The sequence below is a fragment of the Sus scrofa genome, chromosome 10 (genome assembly GCF_054392235.1).
Source record: "Sus scrofa isolate SSC_HxYL_T2T_F1_AM1 chromosome 10, Sscrofa_HxYL_maternal_Yorkshire_Landrace_v2.0, whole genome shotgun sequence".
NCBI lineage: Eukaryota > Metazoa > Chordata > Mammalia > Artiodactyla > Suidae > Sus > Sus scrofa.
This window is the reverse complement of record NC_139392.1, coordinates 13,277,547-13,298,625: the sequence shown is the minus strand read 5'-3', so window position 1 is coordinate 13,298,625 and position 21,079 is coordinate 13,277,547. Positions and strand designations below refer to the sequence as shown.

Sequence of the window (21,079 nt, the reverse complement as noted above, 5' to 3'; positions counted from 1 at the left end):
CTCCCTGTTTTCTGTTTCTATCATGGGCTCTGTTCTCCCTGCACGATCCTCCCTACCTTACAACACGCGTAATATTCCTGCTCCCCACTGAACCCCATGGCCGCAGGAACAAAGACGGCTTGTCTACTATTGCGCCCCCAGCATGCAGCACGGTGCTTGGCACCGTGGAAGAACCCAGACCATTGGGAATGAACAACAGGAAAGGCATTCATGCTCCCACTTTATGGATGGAGAGAAGGAGAAGAACATGGCTCAGAAGGATGAAAAACAAGCCCAAGTACGAAAAGGCGTGACAAACCTGGCTTCAGATTCTGGTCTTTTGAAAAGAGTGAACCTGCATCTGCTTTTCCTTATCTGGTCCTGCTACACTTGGCCGCAGGTAGGTCCAAGTTACTTCTCTCCATCCGCATTGCGATCCTCCAGCCTCGGAGATCTCAAGCCTTGTAGGGATTGCTTAAGCAATGAGTAAATGCAAGTTTTATCTTTAAAATATCATCGTTCGCACAGAAGAAATATATCCTTTCATTTAGGAAGAGAGTTATGTTGGTGTAGTTCAGAATGAGCCCATTCTGGCTCTGTCCCATCATCCGTGTTTGGGAGGGACCGGGACTTTGAGAAATGCTAGGGAAGAATCTGGGCTTGACAGCTGGATGACACTTCTCCAGATTCATAGGTCCAGAGCATGTGGGAGTTTAACGGTCCCATAAATACTAGGTGCTGTCTCTCCTCTGCTCAGAAGGCTCCTGAATCCATTCATCTCAGGGCTGTGCTGCCTTCTTCAGCACAAGGCCAGTTCCTCTAGGGATGTTTTATGGTGCATTTAAGTTCCCACGCACATGCACAGGCCAAGGGTGGGGGAAGGGAAGCGAGCAAAAGAGCAGCCTGTGACTGGCGTTCCCAACGCCCACATACACTCCTCCACGTCACCCGAGCCCTCCTCCTCTCGTGGCCTGAGTTGCTCCCAAAGTGTGATAGGTGCCAAAAAACTTGCATTAACTCTTTCATGTCGGAAGGATGAGCAAGTGCTCAGATCAGATACTCAGGGAGATACGAGTGACAATTTTTTGACTGCCATGCACCTCCCTGGAGAGGGAGATGGCTTCAGATTTCCTCCTGGCAAGACATACAGAGCTGGCACAAGTGACCCAGATGGAGAGGCATCTCAGAGACTAGCATGGAAACTTCTACAAATGAGGACTTGACCATATTTGGTGAGACAAATAGATGAAGAGGACACACGCATGACACTCTAGGACAAGCTAGCAAACTCTTCCATGGCACCAGGTCCCCAAACCCCTCGGTGCCAGACAACAGCTTCAAGAGTAGCCCTCCAGAGCTCCTTGTGGCCAGAATCCAAGAGCCTTCTGGAAGATCTCATATAAATTTTGGATTTCAAAGCCATGAGGGCGAGTGAGAAATTCTCACTACAACCTAATAGTGCTTTCACCCAGACTGCCTGAAATAGGGCCACATCTGCTTCAGACACACACAAACACAAATAGTCCTTGAAATATAATCACGTTGCTGCGTACAGAAATGGTGAGAGTGCTTTGCAGATAAGGATGAAACGACACTTACCTCTTTTTAATGGACGCATCATCCTTTTACCAATCTGTCTACATCTTCCCATTTGTAGCATTAGGTGAACTTGAAAAGAAAATATTGGGGCTGCCTTTGTGGATTAAGAACCCAACTAGTGTCTCTGAGGCTGTGGGTGTGGTCCCTGGCCCCACTCGGTGGGTTAAGGGTCCGGCGTTGCTGCAAGCTGCTGTATAGGTCCCAGATGCAGCTGAGATCAGTGTGGTTCTGCTCAGCCATTGGTCGGTGTCGTAGTGGGCCCTTTCCCCCAAGAAAGCAAGCTTACATTCTGAAGACTCTAAGTCTGAAATTAAGGGGTTAGCAGGGCCACACTCCCTTTGAAGGCACTAGGAAAGAATCTTTCTATATCTTTTCCTAGCTTTTGATGGTTGCTGGCTGGTGGTTAGTGGTCCTTGGCTTATGGCTGTATCATTCTAGTCTTTGCTTTCATTATAAGGGGCCTTCATCCTTGCATGTCTCCTCGTGTCTTGGTGTCTAAATCGCCACCTACGCCACAGCCACAGCAATGTGGGATCTGAGCACGTCTGCAACATACACCACACACAGCTCACAGCAACTCAGGATGTCCTACCCACTGAGCAAGGCCAGGGATCCAAGTGGCATCCCCATGGATACTAGTCAGATTGGTTTCTGCTGAGCCACAAAGGGAATTTCCCCTCTCTTTACTTTCATAAAGACACCAGTCAGTGGATTGAAGGCCCATCTCATTCAGAACGACCTCCTCTTTGCTTGATTACATCAGGAAAAGCCTTATTTCTAAATAAGGTCGCGTTCCCAAGTACCACCGATTAGGACTTAAACATATCTTCGACTCACTCTACCCAGAAACACAGGCCATGACTGAATCCCTTCCATGAGATCGATGGAAAATGTAGGCTGCCACGACGCTTTGTGCAATCAAAGAATATCTGTGGATAATGGAGAAAATGCCCCCCGGGGACATGATGGCTCCCTCCCTTGCTCATTCAGATCTCTGTTCCAAAGTCAGCAGATCCAGATCAGGGAGGCTTTGCTGACCACCACATGGAATGCAGCAGACAAAGAAGGTTTTTTTTATTTATTTTAAAATTTTATTTATTTCATCTTTTTGTCTTTTCTAGGGCTGTACCCGAGGCATATGGAGGATACCAGGCTAGGGGCCGAATCGGAGCTGTAGCAGCTCATGGCAATGCCGGATCCTCAACCCACTGAGCAAGGCCAGGGATCGAACCCACCACCTCATGGTTCCCAGTCAGATTTGTTAACCACCGAGCCACGACGGGAACACCAAGAAGTTTTTTTTAAAATGCATTTAGGAGGTCCCATGAGGACATGGGTTCGATCCCTGGCCTCGTTCAGTGGGTTAAGGATCCAGAACTGCCATGAGCTGTGGTATAGGTCATAGATTCAGCTCAGATCTGGCATTGCTGTGGCTGTGGCATAGGCTGGAAGCTGCAGCTCCAGTTCAACCCCTAGCCTGGGAACTTCCATATGCCAAGTCCACAGCCCTTAAAAAAACACAACAACAACAAAAGGCATTTTTTTTTTAAATCCACAATGGGTTCCTATGACTAACTTGTCTCTGCCTCGCATCTTTTTCTCCCATTGACCAGTGACAGAAGGGAACGGCCTAGTGATAGTTTTATCGGTAGTAAGCTCATTTTATGTTACTTATTTTCAGTCAGAAATAAATCATTCTTTGGTTTTGGAGAACTATTAAATATACTTACTTACTTAAGGAAAACCATGATAGTCATACCTTACATGAAAATTGTTAGTGGATATCTAGTGATTTTAGCACTTGGGAATAATTCTCAATCCAAAGTAATTAAAAAATACTCAAATACTAAGCAATGATAGAAATAGCCAGGGCCAAAGATAAGAAAATCACTCACCACAAAATATAATTGGTCGTTGCATTGATCAAATGGGTCAGTTCATTGAATTTGGGGATCCCCTGGTAGTTTAGTGGTTAGGATTCAGCATTTTCACCTCTGTGGCCTGGGTTCAATCTCTGGTCTTCTGGGAGCTGAGATCACACACCCACTGTGGCAAAAAAAAAAAAAAAAAAAAAAATTAACAACAACAACAAAAACCATGTTGCTTCATCTCTGTAAATGATCAAATCGTGTTAGTGAGAACACTGATGATACTGGTAAACGACCAGGGAGGAAAAAGAAGCGATAAGGAGAAAAGTGGAAAAGGGTAATAACAAGGAAATAGATCTCTAAATAGCCGAAATGACAGCAAAGATAACGGCGGAGATTAGAAATGAGTGAGGTTAATGAAAAATAAAGATGAACACTAAAGTGCGTCCAGAAAGAAGCACTGTCTCAGAAATTACTTAGTGCAAGGAAAAAAAAGAAAAGAAAAAGAAAAACAACTCTTATGCTGATTTCTATTAAGGAAATCAAGCTCAGAGAACACATTGGGACTTCACAGAAACTACAGTCCTTAGACAAATACTAGCTCCATAGCTCTCTCTCCATGAGTTTGTTGGATCAGATCCTTCTCAACACAGCTGCTTAGTCCTTCTTGCTCTGAAGCTTCGGTCCCTAAATCCGTGACGTTCCAACTCAAGTGTTCAACCCTGAGCAACTCTATTTCTAAGCATCTCCTTTCAGTTTCTGGGACTGAAGTCTCACTGGCTTGGGCTGTGCCCTGTCCAGCGCTGCAGGGCAACGGGAGGTCCTGGAAGAGGGACAACCTGGGATAACAAAACACAAGAGTCTTTTACATCTAGAAAGGGGGGACCAGGAGGCACTGGGTTCTGCAGAACAAAGGCGCTGGGCTTTAGCCCACATGGGTTTTATTAAGGAAGGTGCGGTAAGTAGATTCGTGAGCAGGAGCAGGTGTAGGCAACGACAAAGCCACCTCTTGGTGACTAACAAAGGAAACTATTAGCACGGGTGCATCCCTTTAGGGCACAGGGCAGCTGGTACAGAATAGCATGGTTTATGCCGAACTCCCTTATCTGGTCTTTGAAGGAGACCCTGTCCTTTAGAACTCGGCATCAGCAGATATTGGCCTTCTAAAGAGGTCAGCAGTTCAGGGGTCTCCAACAAGACTGGGTGTTGGAGGACCCTTGGTCCCTCAGCCAAGGTGGCTGCATTGAGGGTGGGTTGTGTGCGGTTGTGCTTAGGTTGCCCTTCCTGGGCTGTGAGTGAAGAAGATCTTTCCGGAAGGACCTGTGTGTGGTCAATGTAATTGATGCTTCCAGTATAAAACCCAAGCAGAGGCGCCAGTGAGCCTCCAAGTCCGCCATTCTTTGGCTTGGCCTTATTTCTGCTCATCCTCTGTGCTTTCCCCCGGTGAGGTCCAGTCCCAGGAATCCACGTCACGTGACTCCCAGCTGTGCCTCTCCTCAAGTTTATCTCCAATTCCTCCTTTGTAAATTGTCGGGCCGCAGCGACTTTCTAGCTTCTGTAGCATTTTTGTAATATATAATCACACCATCGACTTAGCTGTAATCTCTTATTGATACATATTATATTTCACAGGCTACACTGTTACTGATAACAATGTGTACATGTCAGGATGTCAATGCACATTGACTAAGAGTGCGAAGGTGTCCGTTGAAGCCCTTTGTATCTCAATTGCTGTTAACGGCACTATCCTTTCTGCCTGGAAATGCGCCAATTAAAAAAAACAGGAGAGTGGTTTGCAAACATTTTGTGAAGGAAAACTATAAGCTTTACCTATTTTAACATTCCTAAGAGCACCACCATATTCCAATGATGCTACACAGAAGCCATAAACGGTACATGAGGATTGTCCATGAGGCATTCCTGTGATTGATGCTACGTTATCCCTGAGTGAAATTAACAATAGCCAATAAAGCGAAATTGTTGTAGTTGTTGCATGTACACGGTAAACTCAATATAGGTTTAAATTTTTTCTATATAATTCTATTTGGATTTATTTTGCATTCTTGATTTTTTTTTTCTTTTGGCCAAAGAGAAAGAGCAAATACAAAAAGTTGATGCTAACATTAACGATCTCTAAAAAGAGAAATCAGCGCCTTCTGGGAAAATAGCAAGCATGGGGAAATACTGCTGAAGAAGTACAGTACAGGCTCATTTACGTCATGTAGATTCAACTTACAAAACAACTGGTTTTGATTCAACCGTCAAAAACAATGATGAAAATCATTACAAAATAAAAATTTCTAGAGCCATAAAATTATTTTACAGTCCTTAGTGGTTCATTCTAGCAGTTCCACACACACAGGTCCTAACGGACAGGCCAGAAGCCATCCATGCCTTGGGCTTGCAGTAGACATTTTAGCTCTATTTGAGGCTCAGCGAACATCTGATTAAGTAAAAAGTTTAGATTCAACATTAATTACCAGATGTGAAGGCAAATAAAAAGTGCCAATTTCCTATTGTCTTGTCCAGCATAGAGCTGATTTATGCCTAGTCCGCTATGAAAAGCTTAGAGCAGGCTCTAAAACTGTGGGTAAATAAAAGGTAAATACCTACAGCTGATTGTATTATGTGACTATTCAGAAGGCAGGTTTTATTATTTCTGCTTAACTAAAAGTTCAAAAACATTAAAAGCAAATCAAACATTCAAAAATTATGAGCCTGGAAGGAAACAGTGACTCTATCGTGACAAAATCGCATCCAAAGTTAGGCTTTTTATTGAGCATTTTGACAATGCTGGTGGTAACATTTGTAAAATCCTTCTCTGCTGGATGCTGGTTAACCTAGAGCTGTGTTCATATTTACTAACGGCCACCATCTGCAGGGCAAGTGGAGAGAACAGCAAAGAAGGCATGTCTTTAATGACTAGAATATGCAATTTTGCAGCTTGGAGGACGATCGCAAATACTCTTGCATCTTTCCTGTTACAGAAAGATTAGAAGCGTCACCTGATGCCTGCTGTAAGGATCAAAGCCAAACCAAAAAGGGTTTAGGGAAAGCCTGACCTGGTGTTATGCTTTCAGAAGTGTTTGGTGATGATGAAGCATGTGTAGGGCTTTGAAGTAATGCCTGTCTGAATTACATTAGCATGAATTCTTGGAGCTTTGCTTTAAACACCACTTCTCCTTCACACCCCATCAACAGGTAGAACCCGCAAGAAAAAGAGTGAGGACAAGATGATGAGAAGGTTGGCGTGACACATGACTGGTCAGTAACATTTGAAAAAGCCGTTCTCTCCATAATTAACTAAAGGAAAAATAAAAATGGTGAATAGAAACGGCTCTTAAAGGTTGAAAACGATTATGTTTGCGCTCTCAACTTCAGGCTTGAATTTTCTAATGGATTTTGCAGAACCGCCCTATTATAGGCACAAAAAGTTCTTTCCATCATTATGAGAAAGAGTTAAAATGGCCAAAAAAAGCAAGCTTACTTTCACTCAAGATCTATTCATCGAGGATTTTTACCTTCAAGGTATTTACTACTTTGTTGAATGAATAAATGAATACAACCGTAGAACAAACAAACAAAACATAAATGCCCCAAGATAAAGTACAATGCGATAAAGTTCCCAAGGGGCAATGTCCACGTCTAACTGGAGTGGGTCTGGGAAGCATCCATGTAGGGGGACCACCTTGGACGGCCTCACAGGGTGAGTCAAGTGTGAAAGTTTACAGTTGATAGAAAGGCATTTTGGGTAAAAGGACAGGTAAGCCAAGACCCTCCACCCTAAAGCACAGCAGGAATAAAGGTGGCAGAAGGAAAGAGGTCTTGGAGCGGGGAGGCCAGATCACCAGCACCTTGGAGACTGCAGGGAGATTCTTTTTTTTTTTTTCCCCACTGTACAGCAAGGGGGTCAGGTTATCCTTAGATGTATACATTGCAATTACAGTTTTTTCCCCCACCCTTTCTTCTGTTGCAACATGAGTATCTAGACATAGTTCTCAATGCTATTCAGCAGGATCTCCTTGTAAATCTATTCTAAGTTGTGTCTGATAAGCCCAAGCTCCCGATCCCTCCCACTCCCTCCCCCTCCCATCAGGCAACCACAAGTCTCTTCTCCAAGTCCATGAAGGGATATTCTTTATTCTGCCAGCTGTGGGGAGTCTTAAAGGCATCTGAGCAGGTGAGAGACCCTTCAGGGTCCTGCTTTCAGGAGATTCATCTGGCAGGAGTGGGTGAGATAAGCTGAAGGCAGGAAAAATGAGCTGCAAAAGATCAACTAGGTGATAGTTAGCCAGGTCTAGGCAAGAAGTCATGAGGATCTACTTTAGCTGGGGACAAGGAAAACAAAGGTGGGGACAAAGGGGAGAAGGAGTTCACGGTCAGACCTGTCAGATGCAGGTGTGGGGACAAGGATGAGGTAGGAATGAAATCAGCACGACGTTATTCAGCCTGTGCTGCTGATGATTTTAGCAGAAACAGGGAGGGATGTTTGAATTGGAAGACGCGTTTATTTTGAATGCCAGGACTTTGAGAGGTCAGCAGGAACATCCAGAAAGAGGTGTCTGATGGACAATGGGGACTCCAGCCCCAAAGCTCGCAGAGAGGTGAAAGCTACACAACGAGGGACACCAAACCTCTCCTCTTCCTCTTCTTCAAGAAGACAGGTGCCAGAGTATGTTTTGGACACAAGTGCTCAAATAGTCTTATTTCGCACATCATCTCTGTCTATATCTATGGCTGGATCACCAGTGGTCTGTCCGATAAGGCTACAGCATCATGGAAAATGTGAGGATACACTTTTCACCCGTCAGGGAAATGTGCTGTGCCCGTTAGAGAGTTCTCCATTTAAAAGGTGTATTTTTGTAATTCATGGTTTCCATGGAATTGTCACAAAACCTAGTCCCCCCGCTTCGGAAAATAAACAATAAAACCCTGGTGCTAAAGGGAAACAGAGACATCCCTTCATTCTTTATTCCAAAGAATGCAACAGTTTTAGGCAGTAGGGGATGCTGGATGAGTGTGTCGGGGCCATATGAGCCCTGCCCTCTGTTCTGGATCTGTGTTGAAAGGGGGAGGCAGCTGTGTGGTTCAGGAGGGCCGAGTTTCCAGCAAGAAGGGAGCAGTCTGCAGAAACTTCCAGGCCCCAGAAGGACCAAAGTCTCTCTCAGAGTCTGGCTGCCAGGGCTGCCCGAGACTCAGAGGTTCCATCTTCACCAACAGTTGCTGGTGGGCACCTCTCAAGGGCATGGCCTTCACTGTTTATCTTGTGTCTTTGCTCTTTCACGTGGGGTCCGATATTCACCCTGAGTCCTTCCGAGTCTGATCAAAGTGCAGCTGGCTCCTTCCCTCCTCCACCCTCGGCAAGAGAGCCAGTCTCACCTGCCATCCACCCTGCAGCAGGACACACCGCATCCATGCACCCGACCCATTCGATCTCCTACCCATTTATTTCCCACTTCACCACACCCCAAATACTGCAGCTCTGAGATCAGCCTTCTCCTGGGAAGTGACGTGCAGCATTGGAGTTGAAGGGCTCTCTGGGGAAATGGTTTCTGGCTGCTGGGTCTAAGAGTGCAGAGGTTTTTGGACGGTGGCATTTTGCTGCAGTGCTTGGCCCTTGCTCTGCACTAGGAGAGCAAATCCGTGCGTGTCTGGCTTGTTTTCTCCAGATGCACAGGGCAGCCAGTTGAATGCATGTTGGGGAGCAGTAAAGATGCTGGGCACAGACCCAAGGAAGCAGGGACCGTGGTCCAAGAAGGAGGACAGGAAGGGCCTTCCTCCTTCCTAGCAGTCTGGGCAGGAAAGAAGGGCTTGACCTATGTTCTCTGTAGCCCTGCCTGCCGTCAGCACTAGAAAAAATAACCACAACACAAGCCTCAAGTCCAAGAGCCATTAATAGTCCCTCTTTTGGAATAAGTAGTCTTAGTGAAGTCAAGGGAGATTCTCATACAAACTGCAGTTTGGATTAGTAGTCAAGAGTCTAAACCAGCTGCACCCTAGTGTTCATAGCTCTATTTACAACAGCCATGACGTGGAAACACATGCACACACACACACACACACACGCACACACACTCACACACACACACACACACACACACACTGGAATAACAGCCATAGAGAGAATGAAATATTGCCATTTGCAGCAACATGGATGGACTTACAGATGATCACGTTAAGCGAAGTAAGTCAAACAGAGAAAGACACATATAATGTATCACTAGGATGTGGAATCTACAAAATAACACACATGAATCTGTATACAAAAGAGAACAGACTCACAGATGTGGAAAAAAAAACTTATGGTTGCCCAAGGGGAAAGGGAGGGGGGAACAGATAAAACAGGAGTATGGGATTAACAGATACAAATTACTATACATGAAATAGATTAGCCATAGGGTTTACTGGATAGCACTGGGAACGATACTCAATACCTTATAACCACCTGCAATAGAAAATCATCTGAAAAAAAAATGTGTGTGTGTATGTACATATACGTAACTGAATCACTTTGTTGTATTCCTGAAACTCACACAATAGTGTAAGTCAACTACTTAAATAAATAATTAAGCGTCTAGCCTGGAACTAGGTGGGTTTAAATCTGTCTCTCAATAGCTATTGGATTTTGGATGAATTACTTCAACACTACAATTCTCTGCTTCCCCCTTTATCAGCCAGCGATGCAGAGGCACCGGCCTCACAGGGCTGCCATGAAAACGGAAGGACTTGGTCCGTGGGAGGTAGTCCGTGCCCCCTAAACGGGGGCCATCGTGGGTGTTTTTGTATTATCAGGGCACAGTTTCCTGTGACTGTGGAAGGGGCTTTCTGCACACAGACCTGTGCAGCTGTAGTTTCTCTGATCTGCAGAAAAATGCTTTGTGGTTGCTTCCCGGCCCAAGTCTCAAAAAAGCCACAGCTATAAGCCAGGAATTTTGCATGAGGCCTGCATGGGCTCTTCTTTAAATTCCCAAGCTCTAAAGCAACATGAAAGGGGACTCTCTTCTCCAACCTCTTCCTCAGGGACTCTGGCAAGTTCCGAGGCTTGGGAGGTGCAGAGGTATCTAAGTCTGGGGACTCCTCCGCAGGCTGTCTCTAGCTGAGGCCATGCCTACCGTTCAATGGCCTGCTGGCACGTTACAACGGCAGCGAGACTGTGTAACAGGCAAAGTCAGGCTTCAGAAAGAATTTCGTCTTTAGTTTCCCACTAACGCTATCTACGGATTTCATGCAGTCTAAAACATCCATGGTATTTTTCACAGAACTAGAACACACAATCCCAAAAGGTCTATGGGACCACCAAGGACCCTGCATGGCCAAAGTAATCCTTGTCCTTCTTCTGACTCCATGTCAACAGCTTGAGTCACCTTAAAAGCCACACGGCGAAGACGGCAAAGCCTCCAGCGTCCTGGGAGAGCCGGGCTTAGACTCTGCTTCCTCTGGGTGACCCCAGTGTTTGAAAAATTACTCAAAACAGTATTTTGAACTTAGCACTTATGTTATTTTGTTTCGCACTATGTTTATGTAGATTTTGATCCTTTGTCTCATACCTGTAAGTCTGCAAAGGGATGTTTCGCTCAGGGTGCTAGTCTCCCTTCGGACTGGACAAAGCCTGACTGGGTGGGACTGGTCTTCGTTTTCCTGAGGGTTGCCCACGGAACGCCTGCGATTCTCACCACCCCACACCCGCTACCTCACACAGCCGTCCGTGTGGCAAAGAACTGCGCTTAATAAACAACCGCTTCAAGAAGATGATGGTGAGTTTGTTTCTGGGTTCGAGAGACCGAGCAGGGAAAAGGACCTAAGCTGGAGGGGGCAGCGTCAGCCCTAACTCTACCGTAGCCTAGCTGGGTCAGTCTTGCTTAAGTCTCTTGCTTCTGTATCTCCACCTGCAGGCACAGGTCCGAGAATCTACCCTGCAGGGTGATTCTAAGAATTAAATAATAGGAGTACATTTTTTGGACATAGATGTTTAATATAGTTTTGTTTTGATCCCTCCTTTACGCTTCTTTAAATTAAATGGGACTGCAGAAACGTTGACTATAGCATTCTTTCTCTTGGAAAAGCCTGTGGCTGAACGAATTTAAATAGAATATATATGTGCAAATGAATGTGGTTTTACCTGTGCCTATTGTCATGAAATTCAGAAAAAACGGTTGTTGAAGAATAAACTCTTTGACACAAATTCTTGGCTTTTGTTACTGAATTTAACCTGCTACAAGAGTCAACGTAAGCGACTTTCATAATTTTAAAAGAAAAATTCAAGAAAGAATCTAAAAGCAAAATTTCAATCAGGTGAGTTGGGGTGGAAGCACAGCCTTCGGTTTGTAAAAGAATGAAGGGTGAACTCGTGGGCTGTTTCTGACTGATGGGTTTTTGGTTGTATTTTGGTTTGGTTTTGTTTTTAGGTAGAAATACAAAGGCAGAGAAAACAAGAGCTTTCCAAGTCTGCCTGATAGCAAATGAGAAGTGCATCATCATCTTTCAAAGCACAAATGTGATGAGGCTGCAAGGATGGGGGGCGGTGTTCGGCAAGGAGGCTTGGTTGACAGTACACCAAAGTGATGTGGGGCCATCTGTCCCGGATGACACAGCAGAGCTTTGCTTGACAGCCTGGGTCTAGAGATGGCGTGGACGGGGGTCAACCTCAGCGGACAGTACCATAGCCTCCCCTGCTCCTTCTGGTGCCCGAGCCCGGGTTTCTGTGGGCTAGGAGCTAGAACTCCACCGGTGCCTGGAGGGTCCATTTCTTTCACAGAATCACACAAGGCAGTGGGAGGGAGTGGGTTACCGAACAAAAAAGAGGCAGCATTTTGCTACCCAGAAAGGAGAGGGGCCCCGGGCTATTCGTTCACAGTTTAGAAGATCAGAGTCTATGTACCTTCCTTAGCTGATGTTCAATAAACATCTCTGTGCTTTCTTTTTTTTTTTAGGGCCATACCCACGGCACATGGAGGTTCCCAGGCTAGGGGTCAAATTGGAGCTGTAGCTGCCACAGCCACAGCCACATCAACATGGGATCCGAGCTGTGTCTGCGACCTCCACCACAGCTCATGGCAACGCCGGATCCTTAACCCACTGAGCGAGGCCAGGGATCGAACCCACATCCTTATGGTTACTAGTCGGGTTCATTACCACTGAGCCATGATGAGAACTCCAACATCTGTATTTTTAAAGGCAAACTGAATAAGTGAATCTATTTGATAGCCCCCATGTGTCAGCATGAAACATACCCATGTACATACAGGTTCAGTGTGACGGGATCTTTTCAGTTACAGAACATGAAGAGAAACAGGGCCACGCAAGAAGAATCTGTGTTTAATTAGTGTTGTAACCAATTCCATTTTAACAGTAGAGGATTGGAACGTTAGAGGGAGATCACTCGTGAGAGCTGCGGTGCTGAAACGAAATCTCGAGACCACGTATGACAATCTTCTCTGAACTGTCCTGACACACGCGTGTGAGACTTTCCCCGCTGGGGCAACGCGCCATAGCGCTTTGGGGTTTCTACATCCCATCCTGCCTTGCTGTGTCATCACACAAAGCAGAAGCTTAGCTGCTCCGTTATTGACAGTTAATAAATATGGGGTCAGATACCACTGTGTACATGGTAATGCCTTTGGCATTGCTGGGCATGTCCTCACAGGGAGGCCGGGTGCACTTAGGCCATGTGAGTGAAGGAAGGGGAGAAGGGACTGTCCCCTTGCCTACATAGTGCAGACATGTCTCTGATAGAAGTGACGGGATTTGCTTGTGTGTCATCCTTCAACCCAGTTCATCAACCCAACAGGAGCGTATGCTGTTCTCGACAGGATCCTTCTCAGGGATGAAAACTCTTTTACCTTCTGGCACCTCATGGGGCTTCCCAAATCCCCCGTTATAGGGACTTTCTGTCCTGGCTCAGTGGTAACGAACCCAGCTAGCATCCATGAGGACGTGGGTTCGATCCCTGGCCCCGCTCAGTAGGGTAAAGATCTGGTGTTGCCGTGAGCTGTGGTGTAGGTTGCAGACATGGCTTGGATCTAGCATTGCTGTGGCTGTGGTGTAGGCTGGCAGCTGCAGCTCCAGTTCAACCCCTAGCCTGGGAACCTCCATATGCGGCCCTAAAAAGACAGAAAAAAAAAATTCCCCCATTACATAGTGTCCATGAAGGAAAAATCCACACTGCAACAATGTCAAGTGATAGACGTGCAGCACAAAATAAACAGGGCTGAGTAATCCCCGTGGCGGGGGGCAGGGGGGGGAAGAACCATGTGAACATTTGTGACTAGAAAAGCGCCTAGTCACTTGCTATGGATGATAAATTTGTATTTTGTTATTTCATGGCCAGTTTTCCTCTTCCAGGGACTTAATTATCCCATGTACAAGGCTCCAGCAGAGGCACAGAGAAACTCACAGCGGTCTCATTTAATCTATTAGATTTTTCTCCGCTCCCTCAAGGTACAGAGGCACATTCCAATTTAGTAATCAAGGCCTGAGTCATCGAATAAATAACTCAATTTCTCATCCTTGTTCACTGAGCCAGTTGTATGCACAAACATTATATATATATATATATAAAATATATATATATACCAAATATATACCAAAAAAAAATTTTTTTTTTGGTCTTTTTGCTATTTCTTGGGCCACTCTCGCGGCATATGGAGGTTCCCAGGCTAGGGGTCGAATCGGAGCTGTAGCCACCGGCCTACGCCAGAGCCACAGCAACGCGGGATCCGAGCCGCGTCTGCAACTTACACCACAGCTCACGGCAACGCCGGATCGTTAACCCACTGAGCAAGGGCAGGGACCAAACCCGCAACCTCATAGTTCCTAGTCGGATTCGTTAACCACTGCGCCAGGACGGGAACTCCCGTAATATATATATTTTTTAATGCCAAGTGTGCAAGTGAGTTTACTGAGACACTGCATTCGGATATTGTATAAAGATGCTGAAGACCACTCAGTGTACAAAAGCAGGGAGGGTGGTTGGATAGTCAGTGTCCAAAGTGAGAAACATATCTCTGGAGATGGAGCTTTTTAAAATATAGACACAGCAGATTACTTCCCAAATTAAGAGATTATGACCCATTAACCAACAGATAAAAGCAAGCCGAGGGTTCTAGGCTAGCTATGGGAAACAGGGGAGACATCATTTTGTTTCAGAAAAATAACCTGTTGGATATAAATGGTTGAGGCATCCATCCCTCTGTCCTTCATTCATTGAATTAAACATTTTTTATTTTTTGGTCTTCTGTCCTTTTAGGGTCACTCCCGCGGCATACGGAGGTTCCCAGACTAGAGGTCTAATTGGAGCCGTAGCTGCTGGCCTCCGCCAGAGACACAGCAATGCAGGATCTGAGCCGCGTCTGAGACGTACACCACAGCTCATGGTTAGATCCCTAACCCACTGAGCAAGGCGAGGGATCAAACCCACAACCTCATGGTTCCCAGTCGGATTTGTTAACCACTGAGCCACAATGGGAACTCCAAATTAAACACTTTTTAACGCTTAGGATGTTCCAGCCACTCTACCATCAACGGAGATATAAAGATGAACACATCATAACCCTTGCCCAAAGCTTCTTACATACACCATTAACAGTCCAGTAGGCTAATGATGAAGATACGCTCAGGGTATCATGGAATCAAGAAGAAGAGGTATCCGCCTGGCCCGAGAGGGTTCACGAAGAATGTCGCACAGGAGCTGAAGCCTGGGGGCGGGTGTGGGGGGGTGTTTACAAGAAATTGCCAGAGAAATGAAAGTGGAATGCTGGGGTGGGAGAGGTGGGGGGTTTGGAAGAACTCTCATTTCTCCTTCTTGCACCTACGCGAGGAAAACACATCTACTTGGCTTGAGTTGCCAGAGACAAGGGGCTGTGAGTGGCCCTGTAGAGAGAGCGCTAGGTGATGACATGCTACCTGCATCTCTTCCAGAGCAGCAGTAGCCACCCCTCATCATGCATCCACCGCGTGGCCGGAACCACACTAAGGGCTACATACACTCAGTCTTTTTAATCCTTTCCGCAACCCTAGCAGGTGGGTATTTTTATCTCATCTTACAGACTAGGAAGCAGAAGTTCAGAGCAATTAGGTAAGCTGCTCAAGGCCACACAGCCAATAAGTCGAGACTGAAACTCAGATCCAATCTAATCCCAAAGCTGTTGTTCTTGACCTTAACATTAGACACCTCGTTATCAATTATGTAGTATTTTCAGACTTAGGTTAGCATGCAGATTGAGATAAACTATGGAATGATGAAGTGCTTATGTTTTCATTTTATAGCTAATAAGACCCGTGCATAAATCAAGCCATAGATCTATATACCTGGGATCGTGGTGTCACCATCGTCTTGTCCGTAAGCAGATCCCACTTCCACAGGTCTAAAGGTTCATTGTCAATTCCATTGCCTCCCTCTTTCATACTCTTTCTCTCATTAACACAAATACATGGTTAAAAATGTAATATTGGGAGTTCCCATGGTGGCTCAATGATAACGAATCCGTCTAGTTTCCAGGAGAACATGGGTTCGATCCCTGGCCACACTCAGTGGGTTAAGGATCCCATGTTGCCAGTGAGTTGTGTAGGTTGCAGATGAAACTCGGATCTGGTGATGCTGTGGCTGTGGTGTAGGCAGGTAGCTGTAGCTCTGATTTGACCCCTAGCCAGGGAATTCCATATGCCACAGGTATGGCCCTAAAAAGCAAAAAAAAAAAAAAAAAAAAAAAAAGAGCAATATTAAATGAAAACTATAATTTCCACAATCTATCTATCCCTTTATTCCAAACTACTTAAAAAAAAACCCACTTTCTAATGTCTATCATCATTCTACATAATGTATTTATATCCTTGTTTCTGGATTCATTCACTTTAGATTGTGGATATTGACATTTTCTAGTAAGCCATATATATTTATACAGAAGCTTGAAAATTTCCTATAGTGGCAAATAAGAACGGTCAAGAGATGATACAGTGCAATTGTGTTAAATACAAATGGTAGGGAGAGGGGTCTCTTCAAGGCAACCTTATTCCTCCAGTGGTAGAAACACAAAGGGAAAAATAAATTTCAAATGAATAAATTTCAAGATAAATTTAAAATAAGAATATAATTTTTATGTGGCTACTTTAAAACTATTTCCAGCCACTCACTCTCCAAAGAATGAGGTACAAATCCATTACTGAATGTGTTTTTCCTCTACAAATCCCTTAACCATTTTTTTTCTTTTTCAGGCCGCACCTGTGGTATATGGAAGTTACCAGCAGACTAGGGGTCAAATCTGAGCTACACCTGCCAGACTACACCACCGCCACAGCCACGCCAGATCCTTAACCCACTGAGCGGGGCCAGGGATGGAACCTTCATCCTCATGGATGTCAGTCAGGTTCGTTTCCGATGAGCTACAACGGGGAACTCCCTTTAATCACATTTTAATATGTTTTATCACATGAGCCATGCCTATAAAATTGTATCTGACTGAGACATTCATATTTACTGCAGACACACAGCCTGAAAAAATAGGCTCTGATTCTTTGAAATAGTCATAGCAGATATATCTTTGGAGCTCTGGCAGTCAGAGAACTAGGATAGTGGGTATTGCCAATGTGGATTCATTCCTGAATTCAGACTCTGCTCCAAATAAGCAGCCAATTTCCCGCCCAGCCCACTTTTATCATTGTTGCTGTGTTGACGACTTCTGCTAAAAATCTGCTTATCCATTGCTTCTCTTCCAAATTAAATCACATCTCAGAGAGACAACCTTAGGACTGCCCTTTGTTCGCTCTACACTGGAAGTGTTGAGTACTTAGCCCAAGCAGATGTCCTATCTTCTGATGACCATGAAAGTCAGGTCACTGGCAATACCCAGGAGAGCCCCAGCTCTGGGGCAGGATGGTGGGAAAAAGCTAGCCATTGTCCATGAAGACATAGCTACTAGAGCTCTAGATTTCTATGCCCACAGCCTGAGGTGCCTGCTGAAAGAGGACACCAGCCTCCAATAAACTACTCCTCTATTCATCATGCGGGCATGTGGGAGTGAGGAGAAATGAGAAATGGAATAGAAAGATGATGGTGATTATGATGATGGTGATGATGGTGATGGTGGCGATGGTGGTGAAGGTGGTGATGATGGTGGTGATGGTGGTGATGATGGTGATGGTGGTGATGATGGTGGTGATGATGGTGGTGATGGTGGTGGTGATGGTGGTGACGATGGTGGTGAAGGTGGTGATGGTGGTGAAGGTGGTGATGCTGGTGATGATGGTGATGGTGGTGATGGTGGTGATGATGGTGATGGTGGTGATGGTGGTGATGGTGGTGATGGTGGTGATGATGGTGGTGATGGTGGTGGTGATGATGGTGGTGATGGTGGTGATGATGGTGATGGTGGTGGTGATGGTGGTGATGGTGGTGGTGATGGTGGTGAAGGTGGTGATGCTGGTGATGATGGTGATGGTGGTGGTGATGGTGATGGTGGTGATGATGGTGATGGTGGTGATGGTGGTGGTGATGATGGTGGTGATGATGGTGGTGATGATGGTGGTGATGGTGGTGGTGATGATGGTGGTGATGATGGTGGTGATGGTGGTGATGGTGAAGGTGGTGATGATGGTGATGGTGATGAAGGGATGATGGTAATGATTTTTATAATGATGTTGGTGATGCTCTGGGACCACCTTTCCATCTCCCGTCCTTGTGATACCAAACTACCTCTTGCTTCCTGAAGCTGAATCATACTGGATGAAACTCTGGATCCTTGTGACCTGCCTCCAAAGCTACAGGCCAGCTTTGCCCAATCCCACAACCAGGGTTGCCCACTGGGAACTCCCATTCCTACCAAAGCCTCAGGCTCCCACTTGCCCAAGAGGAAAGTCAGACATGTGTTGTGCCTCTGCTGCCCTTTCATCTTCTCATCCAAATTGTTATAACTGCTTCCCTGGACATCAGTTCCTCCCCATTCCTCCCCATTCCCTATTCTGCTTCCAGAGTGACACAGAATAGATAGTTTTTTTGAAGGCCAAACATTTAACAGGTTTTGAAAATTCCTATTCAAAACTCCAGTTTCCAGTGACTTCCCAATTCCTTCCAAGTCAAGTTTGGATCCTGCAGCTGCAAACAAGGCCCTTCTCAATCTGCTCTTTTCCCTAGACATCTTGGCTTTCTTATCATCTGGAATATGCTAATCCCATTAGTCCCCTAGCTTTAGCAGCACTGTCTGGCCTATTGTGCAAATCTTGCTTCCGTTCTGCTCCTTTTCTGCTGCTTAGTTGATTGCTCTTCATGACTATGGACCCAATTCAAATGTATCCTCATTTTATAGCCTTTTCTGACTCTTCCAAAAAGAATCAGGCTTCTGCTCTTCCATATTCTCTTGACATTCTGTTAATATTGCCTTTTGATGCTTCTTATTTCATTGTAGAATTATTTTATTTTTTATTGTACTTATATTCAAAAATACACATTGGTGTTTATGCAGCATCTTCTGGCCTCAGGAGAACAGAGAAATAAACTGCAATTTCTGTCCCTGCCTTCAAGGAGCTCACATAGTAGAAAGAGAAAGAGGCAATAAATGCGACACATAAATAAACAAGATATGTGCAAATTGTGAGGAATACTGAGAAGAGGAGAAACAGGCAGTAGTAATGAGGAAAGGACACTGTGGATGTGGAGTGTGGTGGGTGATTATATGTGTCGACCTGACTGGGTCATGCATGTCTAGGTATTTGATTAAACATTATTCTGAATGTGTTTATCTGAGTGTCTCTGGATAAGAATAACTTTTTGGGGGGTCTCTTTTAGGGGCACACCTGTGGCATATGGAAGTTCCCAGGTTAGGGGTGGAATCAGGCCTACACCACAGCCACGGCAGTATCAGATCCGAGCTGTGTCTGTGACCTCCACCACTGCTCATGGCAACACTGGATCCTGAGCCCACTGAGCGGGCCCAAGGATTGAACCCACATCTCATGGATACGAGTCAGGTTCATTACTGCTGAGCCACAGTGGGGACTCCCTGAGAACAACATTTGAATTTTCAGACGAAGTAAAGCAAAGTACCCCCCATAGTGTGGGTGGGCCTCATCTAATCAGTGGAAGGCCTGGGAAGTACATAAAGGCTGAGTAAGCGACAATTTATTTTTTCTGCCTGACTGCCTCTGCATGGGGGCATTAGTCTTCTCCTACCTTCAGATTCTGACTCAGAATGGAACTTACAACATCTGCTCTCCTGGGCCTCCATTTTGCCGACTGCAAATCTGGAACTTCTCAGCCTCTGTAAACACATGATCCAACCCCTTTATAAGAAATTGATATCTCTGTATTTCCACTTATATCCATTTAGCTATATCTCCACTTGGTTTTCTGGAGAACCATGACTAATAAAGGAGTTCAGGGGAAGTCTGTATGAAAATATGACACCTGCGCTGAACTCAGGAGAATGAGGAAAAAAAACAAGCATAAGGCCAGAAAAAAAAAATTTCCCATAAAATGGAGTAAGAGAGCAAGAGCCTGAGGCCAAAAAGAGCTAAAATGAAGGCAGGGAGCATGAGATTGTATTGAGTAGAAAAGTAGGGACCAGACTGAGTTTGATTGATAGGGAAGCAGCTTGACTTTTTCCCTGAGATCATTAAAGAGCTGAAAAACTGGCCCTCGATAAACATTTTTGTGACACACAAATTAATGAATAAGTAGTTATTTCCCAAATAGTGAAAGCAATGTGAAAACTCTAAGAAGACTGATGATTTTTATTTTCCTTATTCTTTGGTACTTTTCATTTAGATGGCCTGGCAGATGGGGTCAAAGGGGCAGATGCAGATAAAAGTTGGCTATGTTGTATCAGAACACAGAGGCAATGGATGTGCAGCCTCGACACAGCTGAATTTCCTGATATTTCTGCAGTTTTGTTTTTAATCTGAGGTGGCAGAAAATGTGTGCCCCACTGCAGACTCCATGGACCGAAGAGCATAAGCAAGGAATCATCCGCTCGGTAAGGAGCAAGGCAACCTCACCTACTCCGAGGAAGCTGGCTGCAGCTTTGCACAAGAGCACCCTCTTCTGTGCAGTTGCAGCCCTGGACTTCAGAGAACCCGAGCTGCAAAGTCCGGCTGCAAAGCCCCCTCCCCACGGAGTCTCAGTTGAGCGGAAGCAAGTCCTTATCAGCTCCTGCCCCTGCCCATGCTCCAGAAGCCTGTAGAGGGTGGGATTTGTCTGGAACATCTGCCTAAGAATGTGGAAAAGACAGCGAGTGAAGTTTGGAGCAGTTTATTGGAAAGGTAAGGAAAGAGCTTCCTACCCAATAAAATTCGACCGCATCACCCACCATTAGAGAGATTTTCCAAAACGTGCGAGTCGACCAGCCCTGGGAATGAGGGGAACAAAACGATGCCTGGAGTCCCCAAGACAGAGAGATGCCCAGAAATTAAAGGAGAGCAACCAGTATAAGGGCTGCCAGTGTGGTAGATGGTGCTGGGCTTTGAATTAAGTTTAAGACAGGGAGTTGGGTGCTGGTATAATTCTCTGCTCTGGAAGGAGACTTCTGCAGAGAACAGCCCTTTGTTCAAGGGGGAATTAACTGCCATGGGGAACCAAGCGCAGAGCACTGCCTTAAATATTTACTGCACAAATAAAAACACTGGCTTCCCGTGTCTTTAGGAAAATG

At 45.4% G+C, this 21,079-nt stretch overlaps 2 protein-coding genes across 2 annotated transcripts in view; both read right to left on the bottom strand.

Moving 5' to 3' along the window:
• Positions 1-21,079, bottom strand: part of LOC110255634 (uncharacterized) — a 601,290-nt gene that overhangs the window by 100,937 nt on the left and 479,274 nt on the right. The window contains exon 6 of the mRNA XM_084979194.1: positions 3,474-3,624. The gene's annotated coding sequence lies outside the window, so the exon portion shown is untranslated. The remainder of the gene's footprint in view (positions 1-3,473; positions 3,625-21,079) is intronic.
• Positions 1-21,079, bottom strand: part of DISP1 (dispatched RND transporter family member 1) — a 1,033,384-nt gene that overhangs the window by 932,860 nt on the left and 79,445 nt on the right. The gene's annotated exons all lie outside the window — the stretch shown is intronic.